Below are 23755 nucleotides of genomic sequence, written 5' to 3'. Positions count from 1 at the left end.
CCTACTACCTACTACACCCTCATTCATACACTGAAGTTGGGGCTCAGTGTTTTGCCCAAGGACGCTTGGACACGCTGACTCATAGGAGCTGGGGATGGAACCAACAACCCTCCGACTGAGGGGCTTTTGCCAGTTAAACATGCCTGTTACGTAAAAGTTTTGTAATTTGGTGTATAAACTATTAGATATATAATTCTGATGGTTTTGTAAAATAAAATTGTGCAAAAATATAAAATTGCAATATGAGATTTATGTCTAAAGAGGGTTTCATCTTCATCTTTCTGTCTCTCCATTTTCTGGCCATCCCCTCTTCCTTTTCTCCTCGTTTCTCACCTCTGTCTCTCTTTGTTTTAGCAATCATGACATGCATTAGCACATTATATATATATATGATATGATAAAACAAATGTTCAGATATCTATTCAGTAGACAGGTCTCGCTCTCTCTGTTGTAACAAAAGCTCCGTCGCTCACTAACACTGGAAATTCCCATCTAATTGTCCCCCCGACTCCCTCAATTTACCTCCTACTCACTCGCCTCCCCCTTCTCCCCCCTGTCGCCTCCTTCCCTTTGATTTCCACACTGTATTTACAAAAATGATTTTCCACACTGACCTCTCTCCCTCTAGTTTTTCCATCACGTTTCTCCCTCTTCTCTTGATACCTCCCCTACAAAACAAATAAATGCAGAAATTCAGCATTTGCATGTTTCTCTGGCTTTCTTCAGATTTTCCTACCAGATAATGTAAGGCACACAATCTGCACCTCTGTTTAAAAAGGAGAAATGGAAAATTAAATGTGGCAATGAGAGAAAAAGACACTAAAGATGAAATAGAAAAATGAAAAGCAATATAAAGTCCTGCTCTCTTACAGCAGAACTGAAATCAATCTAATTTATTGTTGTTTATCTCCTGGGTTTATTCATGTATATATATTTTCATGTGTATGCTTCTTTCCATGAACCCGAGAACATGAATGATTCTCTTCTTCATTTTGTTCCTGACTTTAAAACTAAAACCTAGAGTCTTGGATGAAACAGATAAGACATATTTCTGGGGGGGGGGGGGGGGGGGGGGGGGGGGGGGGGGTTGTGCATTAGTACATTTCTGTGTCTGTGTCAAAGTGAAACTGAATTTGTGCACGCGATAAAATTGCCGGATCAACAATCATCCTCAGAAAATGGGTCTCTGTTTGTGTTCTTTTTCTTTCTCTAATGAAGAACGATGATCAGGAAAAGAAAACAAGCAACAGGAAGAGGAGAAGAAGAGAGAGAGACATGGGACCTCCCTCTCTCTTTCTCTGGTGACAGAGGGTCTGACCACATCACTCGCTGCCTACTACTTCCTGCCAACAGACGACCCCGACACACACACACACACACACACACACACACACACACACACACACACACACACAGCTGCAGATCTGTCTGTCCCACAGCTGTCGGACATGTTGATGCGTTGTAACCAAGCCATTCCTCCCTGTACAAAACAACCAGGGACAAAGACACAGAGAGGGGGACATAAAGACGGAGAGCAAGAGACCTTTTCAAGAACACACATCTCTGGTAGAAATATGTATGTACCTACACACACACACACACACACACACACACACACACACACACACACAAATCACGGTGCACTCATGTGCAACTATTTTGCATGAGCACCTATTCTTTTGGGTAAATGTACTGCCGGACAGTGACAGTGCTGTCAAGGGTGCACGCTTTGCATTTTCATGAGAAGACTTCATGAGATCAACCCACTGTTGTGATTTTGAGTTCCTCTCACTGGATACTTGTCTCCTGTCACACTTGTCTCCAAGGTGCTCTATATCTACATGCACATCTTCTTTGACTACTTTAAAGTCAAACATGTTTGAAAATCATTCGAATCTGGAACCGCTCAAGACGAGGAACTGCTCGAACCAACTGATCTGATGGCAAGCAAATCAAAGTCAAATAATTGTCCGGAACAAGCCAGTAGTGGTAAAAGTCATGTCATCCTGACAGTTTAACCAGCGCTTACTAAACTTGAAGTGATGCCCTTCCCTAAATCTATCTCTGTTATACACCACTACTTTACTACTGCGGCTCTGCTTGTAGAGTGTATTTCACCATGTTCTGATGCCAAAATACACACAGGATATTGATAATGCAGTTGGACAATGGAGGAATGGATTTTAAAATATGAGTTACTCCAAGCTAACCACAGCCTCTGTGCTCAGTGTGGAAGTGAACTACAAAGTTTTCAAAGCCATCTTTCCTAGCTACAGGGGGTGACTGTTTGATATTTAAAAGACTTTGGGTGGACTGTTCTTTTAGACACCCTGCACAGGTAAAGACGTCACTCGCTGTGAAAATGTAGAAGAGAATATTTTGGAGCTGTGTTATGTTTCCAACAAAATGTAACTGCCACTGCAAAATAGTTGAGTGTGAATGTAACTGGCTGGTGACACAATTGCAGACAAAAACACACATTCATGCAAAAAATATCACTGTGTTTTCCATTCACCACACAAAATTCAAATCAATTCAAGTTCCCCTCACTTGCAGCTGGGGGGTAAGGGTAGTTTACCCCCCTTGCACACAAACAGCTCTGAAGTCACATTGAAATGTGTCTTTTTGTTTCTGCGGTGGCCCTGCATGCATGCCTGCAGGACACAGAGAGGAGAGACAAAAAAGGGCCCAGAGACCACCTGGGTCTCTGTTAGTTTAACAGAGGGCCTCTATCACACACACACACACACACACACACACACACACATGCATACATGAGTGCAGGGGCACACACACTTTCCTCTTGCATAAACTTTCTACTCCGCTCAGGACTTACAGGCAGTGAGTTCTGCTGAAATCTGCCCTCTGTGAGAATTTTCTAAAATGCATGGTGGGGGTGAGAGGGGGTGAGAGAGGAGGAGATAGGGATGAAGGAGGAGGGAGAGTGAAGGTGAGACAGGAGAAAGGAAAGAGAAAGAGGATGGTGGGTGGGTGAATGGACTTCAGGGGCTACAGGTGGGATCTAAAACTTCACATTCTTTTGAATGGAAGCGCTTCCCAAAGTCACGATCTGGCAGCCTGCTTACGTGTATGATGTTTTTATGATGATTATGTTGATCTACAGCTACGACATCCTCCTACACTTCTAGTTCCAAAACTGTTGAAGGTACTGCTCAGCGCTCTGTGCAGGCCAGTCAAGTTCTTCCACACCAAACTTGGAACGCCATTATTTTTACATGGAGCTGGCGTTGTGCACGGTAGCATTGCCATGTTGAAAGAGGAAACGGTCTTGCCCAAAACAAAAGCATACTATTCTAAATCTAAAGATTTTCGGAGCCTTATCCCAGTGTGTTATCAACGGAAACCTACAACAGAAACACATTGGATGCAGAACCCTGGTCTCTGGTGCCAAAATCCCAAATTCACCTCTGAGGCTAACGTACCCTGCTGACTAAAAGTCACACCAGACCGACTGTTTGAACACACCCAGAGATGTTAAAGCATTATTCCCTCCGTCACTCTGTAGTACACATTTGTGTACTTCATAAATGTCCCTGGGTGCTGCTGGAACAGGACACTGACCTGTGCGCAGCGTTTTTGTTCTCTCTTGAATAACAGATCTGGATCTCAGTGAGACGACCTGGTTAGATAACAGATAAAAATCAGAAAAGTTACTGCGCTCAGTGTCTGTCAGTGTGACGTACAGTTAGCTGTAACCTGCCAGGTGCTCCACAACAAACCGTGTTCACACTCTCCTGTTTGCATTGAATTTAGGAGAAGAAACAATAATCAGAATAATTCCAAATTGTCTGAAGTTGCCTGGCCAAAACGATCTCCACAGACACACACACACACACACACACACACACACACAGAGTTCATTCTGATATAGTTCTCCTGGGTGTTTCTTTACTCTCCCCTCTCTCTCCCTCCTCTTTCTTCTCCTCCCTTCCAGTCTTCCCCCGTCCTCTCCCCTGAGTCCCAAACATTTTAATTGCAGCCCACAGGCCATTTGATGCCTTGCCAAATCACTGTGAAGAGATCAGCTATTGTCCATTTACTTTGAGTGTGTGTGTGTGTGTGTGTGTGTGAGACATTGTGTTACCAAATGACAGTTATATTGTAGGCCAGTGCATGGTGGACCCTCTGTGTGTCTGTGTGTGTGGATTTAGGGAGTTAATCCCTGAATAGAGAATCCATTAGGGAGAATTAGGCAGGTTAGACCCAACCATGATCCTCTCTCTCTCTCTCTCTCTGTCTCTCTCTCTCTCTCTGTCAGTGTGTGTGTGTGTGTGTGTGTGCGTGTGTGTGTGAGACAGCCCTAAATGCGTGGCATGCGTCAGGGTCGAGGGGATGGAGGTGCATCGGGGCTGGAGGAGGAGGGGTGTGGTAGCCAACTCTCCTAGTATTGCCAATCCACCCCTGCTGTGCGCACACACACACACACACACACACACACGTGGGTTCATCTTGACACCCTCTCAACAGATGGCTGTAGCAGAGAGGACAAGGGTAAACTTGAGCAATACTCAAACCAGACAGCAACCCCCCCTTCTCAATTACCCCACCCCTCCCAGTGTCTATAGCTAATCACAATGTCCTCAGCACGCAACCAAACACACTCTTCTCTAAGGGCCACAAACACTACACACACACACACAGAGCTAACACTGACATCCACTTCATGTGACACCTGAAACGGTCTGCCAACATGCAGACATGTTCGTTACTATGATGTTGATGTGGTGTGATTCTGCAGAGCAAGGACTGTAACAAGATTACAAGGAGAATTTAAAAATGATTCCCACAATATAGTAATATAGTGTAGTCAAGTGCTGACTAAGGCTATGTGTGAATCAGACTACACTACATGAGCCCAAAACAGGTCTGATGTTGGAGACAACAACATGCTGTTTTAGCTTGTGTAATGTTTTGTAGTTTGAGGCAACCAACTAGGATGCCCCTTGAGGTCCCATCTCTAGTCTAGTTTGACAACACAAGGAACACTCCATGGTTTGGGAGAATGCTTTAACATCAGAGACTGAAGGTTAATTGAGAAGATTTTTAAATATACAGCTTGGGCCAGTGTCCATTTAGCTTAGCTTAGCATAAAGACTGGAAGCAGGGTGAAGCAGCTAGCGCGGCAGATAAAACTTCCCAATAATGGACGACTGCAATAGTCTTACTACGACTAAATACGCTTAACATTTTATGCTTTTAATAAAATGTTCAATAGTGCACTAGAGTGGTATGGTCTTAGCCATGCTAGCTGCTTTCAGTCTTTGTGTTCTGCCAATTGTTTCCTGGCTCTAGTTTAATGCACAGAAATGAAAGTCTATTACTTTTAATGGTAGTTCTTCTGACAAAATATTTACTCCTTGGCTTTGTCTACATGGTGCAGGATGTTTTGTATGAAACTGTCTTTTTGGGTAAAATGTAGGTCGGCCTCTGTTATCTGACTAAGCAAAAGTAAATGATGTAACAACGTGACTCACTAAACATGACCACGGTGAAAACAGTTTCTTTAAATGTCCTATTATTCCTCCGTCTCTTCTTACATTAGAAACCTGACTTTTCCTTCTATTTAGGAAACGGATGAAAAGCCCATCCAGTCCAGCGGTGACCGTGAGCTCACAGAACAGCTTGCAATTGTCTTTTGCCCTTCTATTTGTTGCTCAAGTGCAGAGCTGTCCAGCTATGTGAGATTGCTTCATTACTGCATACATCACTTTTCGCCAACAATGAGCGTCAGTCCTGATGCGAGCTGAAGAAACAAAAATAAATCAACTTTTATAAACCACTTTAGTGAGAAAAAAAAGTGGCCCAGTGGCTTCCCACACTCGCTCTCAGGTAGCCATTAAAAACTTCAGGACATAAACATGTTCCAGCAATGTTCCAGTAAACAGCGGAACCATGCTATGAGTCACCACGTGCCACAGCAGCGTGGAGATAACACGCACACACACACACTGATGTCACATTACCCCCAGTCCTGGTAATTTCCATTGTAACGTGCCTGAGGGCAAACCACTCTAATGAAACTATTATACTCACTGTGTGCTTGTGGTTGAAAAAAAATCCAATTAATAGTGATGTCATCTTTCTTTGTGGTGTTTTCATCTTCCAGTGTACCACTGTTTGTTTCTGGGGTATTCTTGATATTCTTAATGTGTAGTATTTGTTGTACTCATATAGTGAATTGAGAGTGATCATAGTTATCATACCTATTTTCTCTTGTACTTTAACATTCTTAATGAATGAGGAGACACTGCTTGTTGGAACATTAACCCTTCTTTTGACAGAAACATTTTAATTTGTAATTTGTAAATTTATCATCTCTATCATCATCTTTAATTCAGCATCCCAGCCTGTCCTAACACTCACACTGAAAATATTTTTCAGAATTTTTCAAGATGGTTAAAATGACCAGCGTTTATGTGGACGATCTCTTGACGCTGTAGTAATTATGGCAGAATAGGTGACGACAGAAACTCAGGTACTGTAGTATAAGATGATTAAACACAGGGCTTTTACCCAGCAGAACACTGTTTGTGCCCTTTGTGCTAAGTTATTTTAACATGTCACGCAATGTACTTCACTATCGTAAGTAACATACTTATTTCAACCCAAATCAGGATCTTTTCCTTCACCTGACCTAATATGAGAGAGTAGCGTTAATTAGGTGGAATTTCATTATTTTGAATGACCACAATGACGTAATATTATAACCAAATAAAACCAACATTGAAATACCCAAACTAAAATGCAGCTATTATAAATTCACAACTGATAAGCGGAGAGCGTCTTTTACTACATTAAAACATTCACAAACTGATTCAAACTAATTGTAAAACTAATTTAAAAAAGCAGAATACCATTACAGCAATGAATGGACTACGGCACGTCTCCCCCCTCCCTCTGTAGACCTCCCACCAGGTCTCACCTGTTCCGGCGTCCATGTACCGGAGCCGACCTCCCGAGCAGACTGCAACGTGCTCCTACGGTGTTCTTGTACTTTTTCTACAGTACTCCCATAGCACCAGAGCCTCTGCCTGTGTGTGTGTGTGGATCCAGAAGGAATTAAGTGTTACTTTGTGCTCCCAGTTCCTTTTGCACTCATACCAAATAGTCTTGTTTAATCCTTCCCCTCCCCCCTTCTAACCCACCCATCCTATGTCTCTTTCTCCCCTTCATCATCCTGTTTTCTTTCATCCCTTCTTGTTTTTTTTACCTACCTTGTTCCTCTCATTTCCTTGCTCCCACCTTCCATCATTCTCTCCTCTCCTACTCTCCTTCCCTGTTTTCCTCCTTTTCCCTCCCCTGCTTGCCTCTAAGGCTAGCTAGTTGTAAAACATGAGTGTTGTCACAAGACAAATGTGAATTTGGCCATGTCTTGGTTGCTAGTCCAGCTCAGAGAAGACCCCTTTGTTGGTGATTAAAAGCATGGTTTCTTAAATGAAAGCAGACTCCTAATACACAAACCCTACGCTGTTATCTGTCACACGCTACAGTAATTAGAGGTCACACCTGTAATGTCCAATTAACACTTTCCACTTTTACTAATGTGATCACCGAGAGCACACGCACACACAAACACACAGACAAACTTCCTTAATAGCAAATAGAGGAGGGTGGAGAACTGTTGTCCTCTCCTCCCACCACATCGTTGACACTCCACATCTCCTGTCTCCTGAAAAAACACACAGACTGTTTAACTTTCCTGTAATCTAATCCTAATTTGGAGGCTTTTACTGCTTTTACTTACAAGTGAATCATGGAGGATTCATCTTTTAACTAGAACCGCTACATTACTCACAACATATTATCATGAGTTGTTATCATGTTATCCTTGTTTTCCTCTCTTTATTTAATCAGTCCACATCACGCCACCAACATTCGGGGTGAGGACTATCACTGGCTACAAACTGGTACTGGTTGAACCAGTTCTACATAAGGTTTGACACAACTGCCAATGTCTGGCACCTCCTCCACCATCTCCTCCACTCTGTGGGAGCATCTCCTCTCTCACCTGGACCCTCCCTGTCCCTCACAACAGACAAGGTGAGGGCGGTGTGGGTGGAAGATGCTCTTCTCTCCATGCTCCACCGGGCTTATTCTCACTTGGATGAGCCAGGTGGTTATGTGAGGATTAGAGACGAGCTCGAAAAGATGGGGGTGGATCCCTCCTTCACATCCGGGATCACTGATCGTGGTGGTGAGGAGCACAGGGGCTCCACAGGGGACTGTTCTGTCTTTGCTCCTGTTCACCCTGTATACATTGGTCTTTAAAGATGACTCTGAGTCCTGCCACATCCAGAAATATTCTGATGACGCGGCTATTGTGGTGTGTGTGCAGAGAGGACAGGGACAGGGTACAGGGACCTGGAGACCGCAGAGATGGTCATGGACTTTCGAAGGTCTAAGCCCCCACCTCCCCCAGTCAACCTTTGAGGAAAGGACATCGAGAGATATATCTTTTTACGACCCTACTTTGCAAACTGCAAGAACTGCTGCTCCAAAAACCTCATTTTCTGGAAAAGTAGCTTAAATATCTGACATGAACTGAAGAATTTAATTTTTCTCAACATAGATGCAGTAATTACTATTTTGGATGCTGTGTGCACTATGTGACACATTCAGATGATATATCTTTTTATGACCCTATTTGCAACTCTTAACTGGGAACTACAACTGCGGTGATGATTTGTGTCAAATTGCATGGTGCAGCTTTTTTCCTAGAATTGCAAGTTGTACACTGAGAAGTTTAAACACATGCGTGCCATCAGATTTTGAATAAACCATCTAATTGTTAAATTAATGAAAATTAATTTTAACCATGCTTTACGAAACTCTGACAACCCATCCAGTTGTTGTCTAAACTCACATGATACCTGAGGTCAAGAGCTCTCTATAACAGTTGGTCCTGTGTGTATAACCAGTTGTGATGCTGAATTATAAGCCTTCAAACATGCAGCGGGGTCAAGGTTCAAAGGTCAGTATTGGTTTAGCTCTATGTCAAAGGATTTCATTTTCTCATTTCATGGATACAAGACAAAGAGCACTTTAAGGGTCCACTTTATAAAATGAAGTAAATAAAGTAGCCTGATATCAAAATTAAGTTTCAAATGTATTTGCAGAGTAGAGTAGTGGGCTAATGGCTATACTTCTATGACCACAGAAAGGAAATATGGACTGTACTATGGATAAACAAATGAAGAGAAGGCCTATGAAATACATGAAGGTGACAAGAGCAAAAATGAAATGTGACATGTGGATGAATCATTAAATTGTGTTGACTATTGACTGTTGTTGACTTATCAAGCATGTTTTTGACCGGCAGTGGACCCCTCAGACTGCCGCAGACTGATGTGTAATCTATTAATTTGTGACTGAATTAGAATTTTGAAATTTTAAATTTTGTAACTTCTTCACAAGCGTCTGTGAGACTTGCGTTGAATAGTCAGAGTAATTTTGTTTGCCTGAAAACTGACTTCAAATACGATGCAGAAATGCTTTCAGGACATTCACTGAAAGGTGCTACAAATCAAACATAGACACAGACACACCCGATAAAACTCTTTTGCCAAATGAAGCAGATGAAGTGAGACAATGGCCACAGTTGGCAGAAAGTGGGTCACTGTGGGGATTTGAGTACCCTCAACTGACAAAAGTGTAACTCCACTCATGCACACAAAAAAACACATATTCTAAAATATCAGACACAGATACATACAAAATATGAAAGAAAGCAATGCACACTGACCATATTTCCCTTGAGCATCTGACACTTTAAACAGTCAGTTCTATTCAACTGTTACCAAACCAAGAGTAAAGAGTAATTGATTCGATAGGATGTGTCAGTCTGCAGCAGCTCAGTGCACTCAGCTGGAAAGCCTTAATTACAATATATGTTGCTGCAATGAGCACTTTAATTGTTCCATAATGTTCATGTGTGTGTTCCTGTGTGTCCATATTGAGTGACCAGTCATTAGGGGGTTAAATGGGGTCTGTTGTCCGAGTGCTGTGCTGATTAAGCTGGACTGGTCAGGGCTTGTGGACACCTGCCATAAACAGCCTCAGCCTCATCCATCACCCGCTGACCTGGCCGCAGCCTGGCCCCTGGAAGCTGCAGAGGCCCCAGGGCCCTGTAGTCTCCTCTGCCAAGGAACTGACCACAGCCATTACCCCCTGGACCTGGAGCCAGGATGACCCACAGAGGCCCCTTCTCCTTTCTAACCCTTCGCCCCCCCAACCCTTGCGGTGACCCTCCAAGATGACCACTACCCGAACCCCCAAAAACTTGGATAAATGTAGCTTTCAGAGGTGCTTCTGAGCTAAGGGGTTGTCTCTAAAATGCTGACCAAGACTATAGCTGCAGTCCTAGCAGCAGCCTCTCTAACCCTGGATCCAACCATACTGGATCCAAACACAAAACATGTGCTATTAACCCCCAGACTGAGAATTAAGTTCACCTCTAGATGTCCCTTCACCTTTCTAAGCAAGGTCTAAGTCCCAAATCCAGCCCTCCAAGATGACCACAACCAAAGTTTCTCAAGACAGGGATACGTGCAAGGCTTTGGAATCTCATGGTTCCACTACAAAATCTATAAAAACTACCAAATGCTGACCATGACCACAACCCACTAAAAGTAGAACTAAACTAAATCCCAATCTCCTTCTTCTCTCCAATGCTAACTCTAAATCGAACTGATCTGTAACGTAACAATAAAGACCTGGCTTCAAACCCAGAAGCAATCAACACTCAACAACAATTGTGCTTTCAAAACCACTACTGAATTGACACAACTATGCTCCATTGGCTGTAAAGCTGTAAAGTTGGAGGATAGAAGGCCTGCAAAGGCTGCAAAGACTGGTGGTATACGTGGCTGCTGAGGCTGTAACAACCAAACTATAACGCACAACTAATTAGAAACACAGTAGAAGTAGGTCGACTACTTAAGTTTCATGCATAGTCATACCAGAAAATGGGCTGGCACAAGTGATAACAACAATTCTTCCACTGGGAATGGAGGCCTAGAGTTCTACTTTACGCATTTCTACTGATTCCACTGATTCCTCGTCTTTTAGCATGCATTCAGGAAGAGGGTATAGCAGTTACTCTGGTGGCCTCAGAGCACACAAGCTCATCATGGTTTCACACAATGATGTTGGGGGAAACCATGGCATCATCTGTGGTGCAGACATGTGCCTTCTCAGCAAGACAACTGGATCCTACCCTTTCCAGTGATATCTATGTGAACTATAGCCAGCAGTTAATTTAGGGAAGGTTTACACCATCATTATGTCAGAGCTGGTAAAAGGCAAAGGCTACTCACACATGCTTAGATTAATTTATAATTTGCATTCTCAGCATCCAGCATTTTCAAAGAGAACCAGCTCTTGAAACTATGGTAAAGACAGTCACTTTTCGCTGGAGGTTGTATGTGAATGTTCTTTCCATCATGGATGGAAGCAATGTGGAAATCGGAAGTCCCAGGCTATTGTCCGCCAATCCGCCTCTGTTTACGGTGTCTAGCAATAACAGAAAAGGTTAATATTAGCGGTCAAGCGTCATTTGGTACACTGATTCATAAATTTGCCACACATAAATAATATCTGCAATACTGTGAATTCACAATTTAAGACTGTGACTGGTACAGGTTCATTACATAACAATATCAATAATAGCAGTACCCTGTCAAATTACAAATATTGTGAGATGAGATTTTGTTCATATGGCATATTTCATATTGCAACATTTTCTGTGTCATTTCTTGAATGTATTTGCATAACAAAACGAAGTTTGGAGACCAGGCAGGCTCGTCTGGGATTCTCCCTGATGTCACTCTCTGTCGCTGATCAGTCATGTCGCGTGCAAACCATAATGACTCCGTAATACTCTAATTACAATACATAAAGCTGCATAGTGTGAACAGTACAGTGATCTGATGATTTTCAGACTTGTGAAGTACACTTTTTCTGGTGCTAAACAATATGTTAACAAAGGCAATAAACCACAAGAGCTAAGAAGCAACTTTTTATCAATGTGATAAAATTCTTTTTTTTAGTTTGACTGCTGGACATTGGGGTTTAACTAGTGAAACAGTAAAGTATGCATACTTTTTTTTTTCTTTTAAATAAAAGCAGGATTAAAAACATGTCCACAACTCCAGGACAGTGTTGACCAGACAACACAAGGTCAAGGCACACACCTAACCCAGACTCAATACTTTAATATCATCCGCCTTAAGGGAAGAAAAAAAATCAATAAAAAATAATCAGCGGCTTGTGTCCTCCAAAACCCCCAGCTGTCCACTATGAATCAGAGTCAGATTAATAACCCGATTAATAACAATACATCTAAATTAAACTGTGCTAGTGCTCATTTTGTAATTAGGCCAAAACACATCAGGGGGTCCCACCAATAAAATAACTAGCAAGAGGTGAAAGTCGTATTGTGTTGATAAAGACTGGATGTAACAGCAGGACGATTCATGGTCCTAATAAAAATTAATAATTTGTCACAACAACAGCGAGTTCTGAAAAGAGTTTAACAGGAGAGTTAGGGTTTGATTTTTGAAGACCCATAAAAACTGGAATACCTAATAGAAGTTATGAAATCTTTTTGTTGAGCATGCAGTATTTCATTCTCTTGTATGGACACAGTGAAACCAGGTTTGGGTGTGGATCTAAGTGTTTGCATGTGAGCTATCCGATCGTGGGACAAGGTTTAACTGGTTCATGGTCCATTGAGAACTGATAGGAGATCAGTTCACTGTTTCTTTATAAGCAATTACACACAAACACAGACATACACCGCCTACGATCTCTTATCAGCACGCAGAGAGGCTGTGGTGCTTGGTAACACTAACCCAGTGACCTGCTGGCCTTGAAAAGTGAAATGGATTTACTGCTCTTCTGTTTTCAGCCTTTTCCTCTCAGATTGCCTGGATTGCTTCATTGTAGCCGTCCTCTGCTTTCATTGCAAGAAACAGTGTCTGTGGCTGTGCATGCAGTAACATATACAATGGAGTTGTCGACCATTATGGGATTGTCATGGCCAATGCTGAAGTTCATATATGGTAACGGTGTGGCCCCTAAAAGAACCTGAGATAAATGTAACATAGCAATCTTAACTCTATTCTGTTGCGTTCTATTAGGACCCGTAAGATGTAAGATGTTGTTTGTGTGTTCCTACATATGCTTTATTTTAATTTAGTAAGCCAGCCAGTTTGGAAGCTAATGTTGCTAGCTTGAGAGATAGCCTCTGGTTCTAATTTCAACCTCAGGAAACCCCAGACCTTACTAATATTTATACAGCCTTCTAATGCAGCAGCACCTGTAAGAGAAATGTAATATTACTGTAATGACGAAGGGAATCAGGAAATGGAATTTTTGCATATTAACAGTGATGAAGGTAAACTACTTTACTGTGCCTGGTTTCTTTTATGGTCAGGTCTCAGATTCAGTACGACCCCAACATGTACTTTTTTCCACGTGGGCAAATTCCCCTTATATACCTTTACATGTGTGCATCCTGTCATCTCTCACACATTTCAGTTACACACATTCACTCAGATGAACTCTGCCATACAAAAGCCTCACTCACCCTCTTTGTCTCAGGTGAAGTCACAGACAAGAAAGAGAAAGTGAAGTGGGACACTTCTTAGCACAAAGCCATTCATCCCTGGTGCATTTGTTTATCTGTGTGTGTACTAAAATCAGCAAGTACTCACACACACACACGCACAAAGACACCTAATTATATAGTATCACAGGTGACATAGGCGGAGACCTAAGCTCTCACATAGTACACTGAGACAGTTCATATATTATACACATGCCCCCCCCCCCCCCCCCCCACACACACACACTCTATAGGCTCTTTTCCAGTCTGAAGTGAGCCAAAAATGAATTTGTTTTTCCAAATACGTTATGAAGGAAAGGTATATGTTCACTGGTGGTGTTTTTCTCAGTGTGGGAAGCACTAAGTGTAGGAGAAGATCATGATTTTGGTTCAAGTAAACACACCCTGTCTCATGTTTCAAGTCAGTGTTGACTTTTTTTTTATTTAATCAAAACCACGGTCTTTCCCAAACCATAACCAAGTGCTTTGAGTGCCTAAACACAACCATGAAAACATGACGGATACATTTGGTGTCAACAATTTATGCAGATATGATCGTTAAATTGTTTCTGAACTACATTGATGCAAATCTGGGTTCTGATGGCATTGTGTTCTTTTTCAAATGTGTGTGCTGTTGCAAATGATGCAATATATACCTGTTATTGCTGGGAGACAGGAACCCAACAAATGGATGTGACCTCAAAAGAACCAGACAGCTCCGTTTGCTCGTCTACCTCCAGTTTGTTTTAAAGGGTCAGTTCACCATAACCATGAAACAACATATTTTCCCAGTGGCCCAAGCTGCTCGGGCTTTGACATGTTCAACAATCAAGGAGAATAAATTAATACATTTCAGAGGTGAATATTTCAAAATGACGGAAGAGAAAAAGACCAACTGGCTTATGATACAAACATTTATTGGTTTCTGTCTTTGAACTGTGGCAGATATACAGTATATTCTCTTCTGGCCTTTAAGAGTACACAAGGCCTAACGCAGGTTTTAACACAGCACAATCTCAAACATGAAGCCACATTCAAATTAGTGAATTGTTTCATTTTCAGTGGCTGGCTAAAGAAGCAGCATGTGTTGCTAAAGTTGTCAGACTGTTCTCAGGTCTGATCCAAATTCAGTATATTCATTTAGGCCCAGTGTCGAGTCCAAAGTTGACAAGAAAATATAGACCAGAAAGCCAGACTGGATTGTGTCCACCTGCAACATCAAGAAACTGAGACACCATAAAATATAAATCTCAAGATGCAAACACACACGTACGTGTGCGCACACACACATATGCACACACCCACCCACACACACACACACACACTCACACACACAGCAGACTGCGGCGCGTGGCTGGGAGAGGTTTGGCTTCAGTCCGATTTCCCTGGCAGTCTGCCAAACTAAACACACACACACAGACACACAGACACACACACACAGACACACAGACACACACACACACACACCAGTCACAGCTCAGATAAAGGCTTCCCTCGATCTGGCTGGGTGGTTGTTCTCGAGTGTGTTGAGTGTGTGTGTGGACAGAGAGAGTGGAGAGAGAGAAGGTAAAGTTTAAGTACAGAGGAGAGAGTAAACACTGATAAATCCCATCTGTATGTGTGTGTGTGTGTGTGTGTGTGTGTGTGTGTGTGTGTCCATGCAGCCATGTGTGCATGCCCCCACACACAGACACACACACTAAAACACTTCCGAGCCCCCCAACCTTACCATCGAATCCATCGTCCCACACACACTTCCACCACTTTGATGAGGTGAAGGAGTGTGTGTCCGTGTTCAGCCTGTGTGTGTGTGTGTGTGTGTGTGTATGTGTGTGTGAAGGAGAGCCTGATCTGTTTCGTGTAAAGATCAGAAGACTGGGCTCATGGGCACGGCGGAAGTAGAAGCCACACAGTCTGAAGGAAACAGAGGGAGAGAGGAAGACGAGGAACATCAAGATGAGGAGGAGGAGGAAGATGAAGAGGAGTATGGGTTAAATAGAGAAAAAAGCTGCTCTATGAAGTAAACTAAAATGACCAATAATCAATCAAACGATCAAATGGTAAAATAAAAAGTTTGGATGTTAAGAATGGACAACAGTCCACAATGACTGAGGAAGAGCAGTAAGCATGAGCTCCAGAGACATTTGTATACATTAGTCAAAGCCTGAAGTCATTCAGAGATGTTTTAGCAAATGTTCCTCAAACAGGGGGAAAGAGTGTATTTGTTGTGGACTCTGTCCAGTGGCAGATTAACAGTTCAGTATTTGGAGCAGCAGAATGGTGTGTGTTGATTGAATCAAAGTAAACTACAGTGTGTGTTCTTGGTGGTGAGTGGAGCAGTGTGCCTCATTGATGTGTTTAGTTTGTGTTTAGTCTCGTCTATGGCACAGAGGAATAAGATAGATCAGGCTTTGGGTGCACAGGCACAACACGGTTTCTGCTTTTTAATGTGATTTGCTGACAATAACAAAAATAAAAATAGTCTCCAAACCTATTCCTAGTCTGTCTTTTTATTAGTCTATAAATCCCACAGCATGCTAGCTGTGTCGTCCAAGTACAAAGTGCGGCTCTTTTATATCAATTAGCAGTTTTTAGATGATAGTTGAGGTTCGATAGCATGGAGTAATGAGCCATATCAAGCCGGTCCTGTTCCTGTGAGAAAGCACCAAGAATGAAAATGCTTCGCAATCATGGTTAATATATGGCTCTTTGCTAAGAGTTCTTTACTCAGATTCTGCCTTTACTCCTCTATGAGGAGATTTTACGACTTCTTCGTGTTCTAATCATCTCCGTCACTTTAACTTTGGAACGACGTCAAGTCTCTACACGGATAACTCACATTCCTTAAGGCTATCGGCCCCGGGATATAATTCTTTAAATAAATGAAATATTTCAGACCTGCTATCGCACAGGCCACCACCGTCATCTCCTCCTGCTAGATTTACACACATCTCCACCCCAAGGGATCCTGTTCTATCTCCTGTCTTCATATGGATCTTAGCCAGGATGCTTTATATCCATGGAGTCTCATTGTTAAAGCCTTCTAACCCAGGGCTTTGTTAGCTCTGATGTTGCTTTGTCTCTAATCCTCAACCACAGAGCTATCAATCATATCATGTCCTGACTCCAACCGTGTCTAAATCAAGTTATTTATTGACAGTTTAATGTGAATGAAGCTAAAACGGGATCTACAGTGTAGCAGCTAATAACTGCTTCCTTTCTGCTGTAACCACATATTTTGCATAAAACGATCAGATGACCAAATTGCTTTAAATGCAAATGAAACCTTAATGGAGCAGTTAGAGGTTCATGTTCATTATCTCAAACAGTATCAGTCGACCGGGTTGACAGGGTTAGGGTTAGGATCGGGGTGAGGGTTACAATTTCTCATTCATACTTAGTTACTGCCAATGCTAATGTGCAGATAAAGGATGGAAGGAAGCAAAAATTTGATCAGCAAAGAGAGAGATAGGCTGTAAAACACTATGGACAGAGGCCACAAATAATGATTCGGGTTGGAAATGATGAGCCATAGTTAAAGATATACATGATAGAAGACTGAGCGGCAAATGTAAAGTTTTGCTCTCTCTTTCATGATGACAGAAACTGAAAACTGACAGTTATCACTCATCTGTTTATCGCTGTCAGTTTTTTGTCTGGATGTTTGGCTGTATGGTCCCACCCCCCACCCCCCCACCCACCCACACACACACATACACACACATACACACATCAAAACAGCATGCAAACACACACATCACGACATACACAGATTAATGCAGACAAACACAGGACAAAAACATACTACCCAGGACCCCCCACCCCCCACCCCCACCCCACCCCACCCACACACACACACACACACACACACACACATGTATGCACAAGCAGCTGTTTCCAACATGCTGAGGCAGTCTGGAAACCACTTCCTTCCACACATTTTATTCATTTACTGTTCACTCAGAGAGGCAGGCAGAGCACTTTCACTGCACACATGCCCCGGGTTTGTGTGTAAGTGTGTGTGCGTGACAGGGAGTAAAAGAAAGAGAAGGTGGTAGTTATGTGCCATTGCATGTTTGGATGAAATTCAGAGTGTTTTCGGGAGAAACCGAGAGTTAATTGCATCACTTTGTTTTATGATGTGTCTTTGTGTGAGAAAGAGAGAGAGAGAGAGAGAAAGAGAGAGAGAGAGAGAAAGAGCATGTTTGCAAATGTCAAAGCTAAAAGTTGGTCTGATATTAATTGTAAAAATGTGTTAAGTGAGTGTTACATTTTTGGCTCCAGAGTGGCCTGTAGCCACACGACACACGACACACACACACACACACACACACACACACACACATAGATACACACTCCTTCAAGTCATGGCTGGTGGCCACAGCCTTCTTGGCTCTGATTGGCCAGTGCTCTGTAAATATTTAGAGGAAGCAGAAGGGTCCATGGTCCGGCCTGTCGCCACGGGAGACGGATCGCCTCTCATCCCTCAGTCCCTCCCCAAACACACACACACACACACACACACACACACACACACATACATATATAAAGACCAATACACTCACAACCACCTCCGGTCTCTCGGATCTATAGCCACGGCCACCGGGTTGGACGGATCAATCACTCACACACACACACGCACACACACGCGCACACACACACACACACACACAGACACATCACATGTGCACACACATAGGCACACACACTCCGCAAGGTGTTAGACAAGGTGTTGATATGCCCACCCCACCACCACCCTCTCTCTTCAACCCCTGGATGACCTTTCACCTCACCTCTGAGCTGCTCCGGCCAATCAGGGGTCACCTCTCCCTCCCTCGCTGTCCTGTTCAGACACATGACAATGAGCTGTTCCAATATTCCGAATGCAAAAACTCTCGTGTTTCTGTTCATGTTTACAGACTGCTGAATGGATTTGTGCTGCAACATAAAACATCTCATCATTGCATCATCCGTCAGCTTGTTTTCAATCGATAAGCCAATCGTTGAAGTATAAAATGTAAGAAAGTTGCAGATCACATGTGCAGAGACCCCAAGGTAAACTCTTCATAGGCTTCATAGCACTAATGTTTAACACTAAGGGGGTTGTCTCTGGCAAGTAAGCTTTAAAATAGAAACTTGCACAGACTTGAAACTTGCATGAGTTTTGTAATTGAACTGAGTGAAAAATTCTTCTTTGTGCACTCAAGGCAGCCCTGACATTACATGTTTAACTCCTTTTCACAAGAAGGTAAAACAATTGGTGTGAATCATGAGTTACCTCTGAATGTTGGTTTTCATCAATCAATCAAGACTTACCTAAGTCATAAACTGAATAAGAAATGAAGCCTGGGAAGCTGCAAACTTCTTCAGAATCAGAATCACCTTTATTGGCCAAGTTTGTACAAGCAAACAAGGAATTTGACTCACAGTGAAACTTCTCTCTCTCCACGTCATTTAAACAGATATTGTATCATTAAGATTCCACTTCTCATCGAGACAGTTCCAAGACAGTGGCACTTACATATTACAGTTACAGCAGCAATTACAGCCACATTCGATCATTTTACCTCACATCTAATATCCAGTGCTAAAGTTCATTGCAGGAAGTAATGTTTTTTTGACGGGGAGCTGCAAAGACAGTCCAGAAACACTGAGAGCACTGAATACTAAACAAAATGTAGGCACTGAACATAATCCAGGGTTTTGCAGAATCATCCAATACAGATGTTCTCATCTGCGAGGGCTCTTAGATTTGAAAATGGTAAATGTTCTGTATTTGTATAGAGCCTTTTCAGAGTCATTTCAGCCACTACATCACATCCTCATTCATACAGGAGGAATCTGAGTTGGAGGAAATTATTCTTTCACGCACTGGAGCTGCTTCAGGAGCATGTTGGGGTTCAGTGTCTTGCCCAAGGACACCTGTGACTCACAGGAGCCGGGGATCGAACCGGCGACCTTCCAATCGATGACCCACTACAGTATAGTACAGTATATGCATCATACAGTCACCATTACAGTCCGGACGCTGTGACCTTCAGCCTTTAGCCTGCAGGTTGTCATTGAAGAACTAAAACTTGGTGAGCAAACAGCTACACTGGAGAAGAAAACGAGGTAACAGCCAAACACACTAGCGCTCAGGAACACACCCACATTGAGGCCATTACCTCTCTACCTTCCGCTGTAATCTGCTTCCGTCTTTCTCTCTTCTGTCAACCAGCCATACATCTTCTGATACCAGCCCCCACCCCTCCCCTCACACACACTTCCATTACTGCTTCATCATGTTGACCCCACATCAACCCCCGAACGCCAGCTCTGACCCCAGTCTACCCTTCCTCCACCCATCCCTCTTTTCTGCCCTCCTTCTTTACTCCTGTTCCCATTTCTCGTCCATCTCCTCCCCATCTCCCCTTTCCCCTTCATCCCTCTTTCCAGGCTCCCTTCTTCCCCCCCCCCCGCCTTCATCGCTTGTATATTCTCTTCTTCTGCACCTCCTTCCGTCTGTCTTCCCTCGACATGAAAGAGTCATTGTGCGGCCATGTTGAAGGGAAGAGAGAGGCAGAGCAGAAGGAGAGACATCAAAGATGGAGGTGCAGGAGGAGGAAGAGGAGAGATAATGAAGGGATGAATGAGTGAAGAAAGAAAGGTAGGGATGAGTAGGTGGACAAGAAGAGAAGAGTGAAGAAAAGGAGAGCAACAATGTTGAGATGTGACCATGTGGTAAAAGCTTTTTTTTAATTCTTTTTAATTCAAATAAACTGGGTTCACTTCACCTCGGTGTCATTGTTTCACCGTAGTTTAGTTTGTCTGACTATATCACAAACTACATAAGTGACACTAGCCTACCCAAAAATAGTTTTTCTATATCTTCTGTCTCTCTCTGCCAAGCGTGGCCTCTCTCTCCCCCTGTTGTTTTCTTGTCTTTTCCACGCCATTCAGCGCACACTGTATGAGCAGGGAGGTTAAACCTGTTTGTCGGAGTCTCCGAGAGTTTGATGTCATTTTTACGAGCGTCTCTGGGCATTCCTGACCGCTGTTCACCAAGTTTAACACACTGCTAATTAGAGACACAGAAAAGGACAGAGAGAAGAGAGAAAGAGAGAAAGAGGAGGGGGGGGGAGGGGGAGGAAGGGAAGAGAGTGTTTGTGAGTAAACGGGCGGGGAGGAGAAGAGTGAGTGTAATAGCTCCTATTAGCACATACCTTCAAGGAGCTAAATGTTTTACAGACTCGCCGTACATCATAATGTCTGAGCAGACGAGAGGAGGAGAAAGGAGGCAAACCACAACATGCAAATCTGATTTTTTTGGTGGTTTCTGCTCAGTTTCTTAGTTTCATTATTCTAGCTGCTAGCATCACAGAGAGTTTTCCATACCGAGGTGAAGTTTGTCAAATTATTCTTTACATCAGAAAAGAAGAGAATGTTATTTGAAGCTTTAATTGCCTAAATTGTTGGATTTCTGTTTCAAGCACTTGAATGAATGCTTGAGACAACTCTGCTAACTCAGGATTTGTTTTGAAGAGGGAAATATGAAAACCAGAGAAGTAATGAAGCCATAGAGAGAAGAATCTTAAAAAGCTGCTGGAACTTCTTTTAAAAATGTTCAAATTTGACGTTAGAAGTCTTGAGCTCTCTGACTGAATGGGTCGAATGAACTGAACAGTCCTGATTTTGAAATATATTTCATTGTGGCTCTTTCACTGTAGACAATGACTATAAATTAAAAACCTAAATCATACTGGGATTGTCCTGAAACTACTGTTGGAGGTGGGAAGAAGAAAACAAGCAGCAGAGGGGAGGAGGCAGAGGAGAAGAAAGGATAAGATGGGGAGAGAGGAGGAGCTGAGTTTGTTTGCTGGCTATGGTGCAGTCAGCACTGCTGGTAGTGACCATAGTGTGGGACATGACGGCGTAGATCTTACTGAAAGACAATCTTAATACTTCTTCCTGAGAAAATCAATTTTAGGACAAATGCAAATGTAAAATTCCACAAAAACAAAATAAAGAATTTAAAGCACATGTGCTTGCTGGACATATGAGCATTTTACTCTGACCTTCTTCATGCCAAAAATCTATTTTACATGGTAATCCCAGCAAGTATGAAGTATGTGTGTTAATTGATCCTTCACCAGTTGTCGGCCGCTGAGCTAGCGTGGAGCCCACATGGTCACTAAATGCACTGAAGAAATGCTGTCATAGTTTAACCGACGTTCTATCGTACAATGTGTGTAGTATATGCAAATGAATGATGTTTTAAATCCTGCATGTTCCTGCTTGTCATCCAGCTCATTTGCAACTGCTCCTGTTTCAGCTCTTTATTCACTCTGCCAGTCATTAAAAAGGAAAACATCATGTGTGTACATTTAGTATACCTTCAGTAGCTAGTGAAACACAGCACAGCTGGAATATGACTGATATATTGTAACATTACTCTGCCAATGTCAGCTGAAACACTACAAACGTGTATCTCCTTCCAGCCAGAGTATCACTCTAGCATGTGTCCCAGGCACAACGTCTAACCATGACTAACTTGAAATCCATAAAAAACAGCCCAAAAATGAAGAGACATTGAAACAATTGCATTAGATTCTATAGAGCCATATAGTTATCGGACCCTGATCGGAGCTGGCCGATGCCGCGCTACGATTGGCCAGTCTGTGTTCAAGGGCCGGGACTTACCTTACTTGCTAGTTTCATCAATGTAATCTAATTGATTACATTTGATTACTTTTCCAACAGATGTTTTGTACTGGGCGATAAAGCTTACAAATATTTAAACCAGACCAGACCAGACCAATATAACCCTCCCCACAGTAGTCAACTCTGATAACCTTTACAAAAAGTTCTAGAATATAACTTGAACTAAGACTGGAATATTTTGATTTCGAAGACTCCTTAGTCCGAAATGACCTCAGACCCCCGATGCCCCTGGTCGACAGTTGTACTGTGAGCAAGGAGTCCCGTCCCTCCCCACAGGGAATAAAAGAGGGCACATCCAGCACTACAATTCCACAGTGAGGTTCGGACGGTGAGGCCTTTCCAAACCGGCCAAGGGGAATGCCATGGAGCAGCAGCGGTCAGTGAGGACCAGCCAGCTGATTAGTTTGCTCACTCACATCTGGAAGTTTGCCAAAAGTAGACATTCCTGCACAAAGCAACAGAATGACTGCTGCTCATATATTCTACATATACGCTTTCACAGAAACAAATAGATTCAAATGTAACTCCCTTGTAATTGCCAACATTTTGATTAGTGACTGTAATTTCGTTTCATAGGCTATATTTTCTGAGTACCTGTGGCGGATTACACTTATATTTGTATCTAAATGACGTAATGCCTGTACATGTAACAAGTTATTCCCCAACACTGCCTGTTACCCAACAGAGTTTTAGTTACTCAGTAACTCACAGCCTCACTTATCAAACACCTTCCTGAGGACGCCTATCAACACCAGTAGCATGCTAACACTAAATACTTCCCCTCTGCCTTCCTCTTCCTTCTGTCCTGTCATCAGGTGACTCCCCCCACCTCCTCTTGCCCCACTCCATTTCCCAGCAGACAGTCCTTATCTGGCCTTTGACCTGTGATGAGCAGAGATAGAGGAGACAGTCCACACTCTCTCACTTTAAAAGACAACAAATCACCTCTTAGTAGCACTGAAGCTTTGGCTGATAGCTCACAGCATTCATGTCTGTGTTAGCGTGTTAGTTAGCGGTGACTTTCTAATTTGATTGTTATAAAATAAATAGCTGTCTACGACAGTACTAAAATTAGTTTTTTTATATTAAGCTTCATTAGAAATCACCATATTTGTGTGTGTGAGGGGTGTATTTTGTAATGGTCTGATCAGACTGAGCTCTTAGTATTAAGCAAAGCTGGAGGTTGAAAGGGTGGAGGGAGAAAGAGATAGAGAGAGGTAGTAACAGACAGGGTGTGTGTGTATGTGTGTGTGTGATCCTCTGTAATTTGTCCAGGCCTTGCACTGAGCCTGTAATTACCCTCCTGGCATGCACATGCATACAAACACACTCACTCACTCACAGCACGGCCACAGGATGTGTCTCACGATGGCCCACGTGAAAGACATAAGTGCAAAACACAAATACCACACACTGCACAAAGCA

The sequence above is a fragment of the Pempheris klunzingeri genome, chromosome 8, assembly GCF_042242105.1.
Source record: "Pempheris klunzingeri isolate RE-2024b chromosome 8, fPemKlu1.hap1, whole genome shotgun sequence".
In the NCBI taxonomy this organism is placed as follows: domain Eukaryota; kingdom Metazoa; phylum Chordata; class Actinopteri; order Acropomatiformes; family Pempheridae; genus Pempheris; species Pempheris klunzingeri.
Note: the sequence above shows the minus strand (reverse complement) of the source record.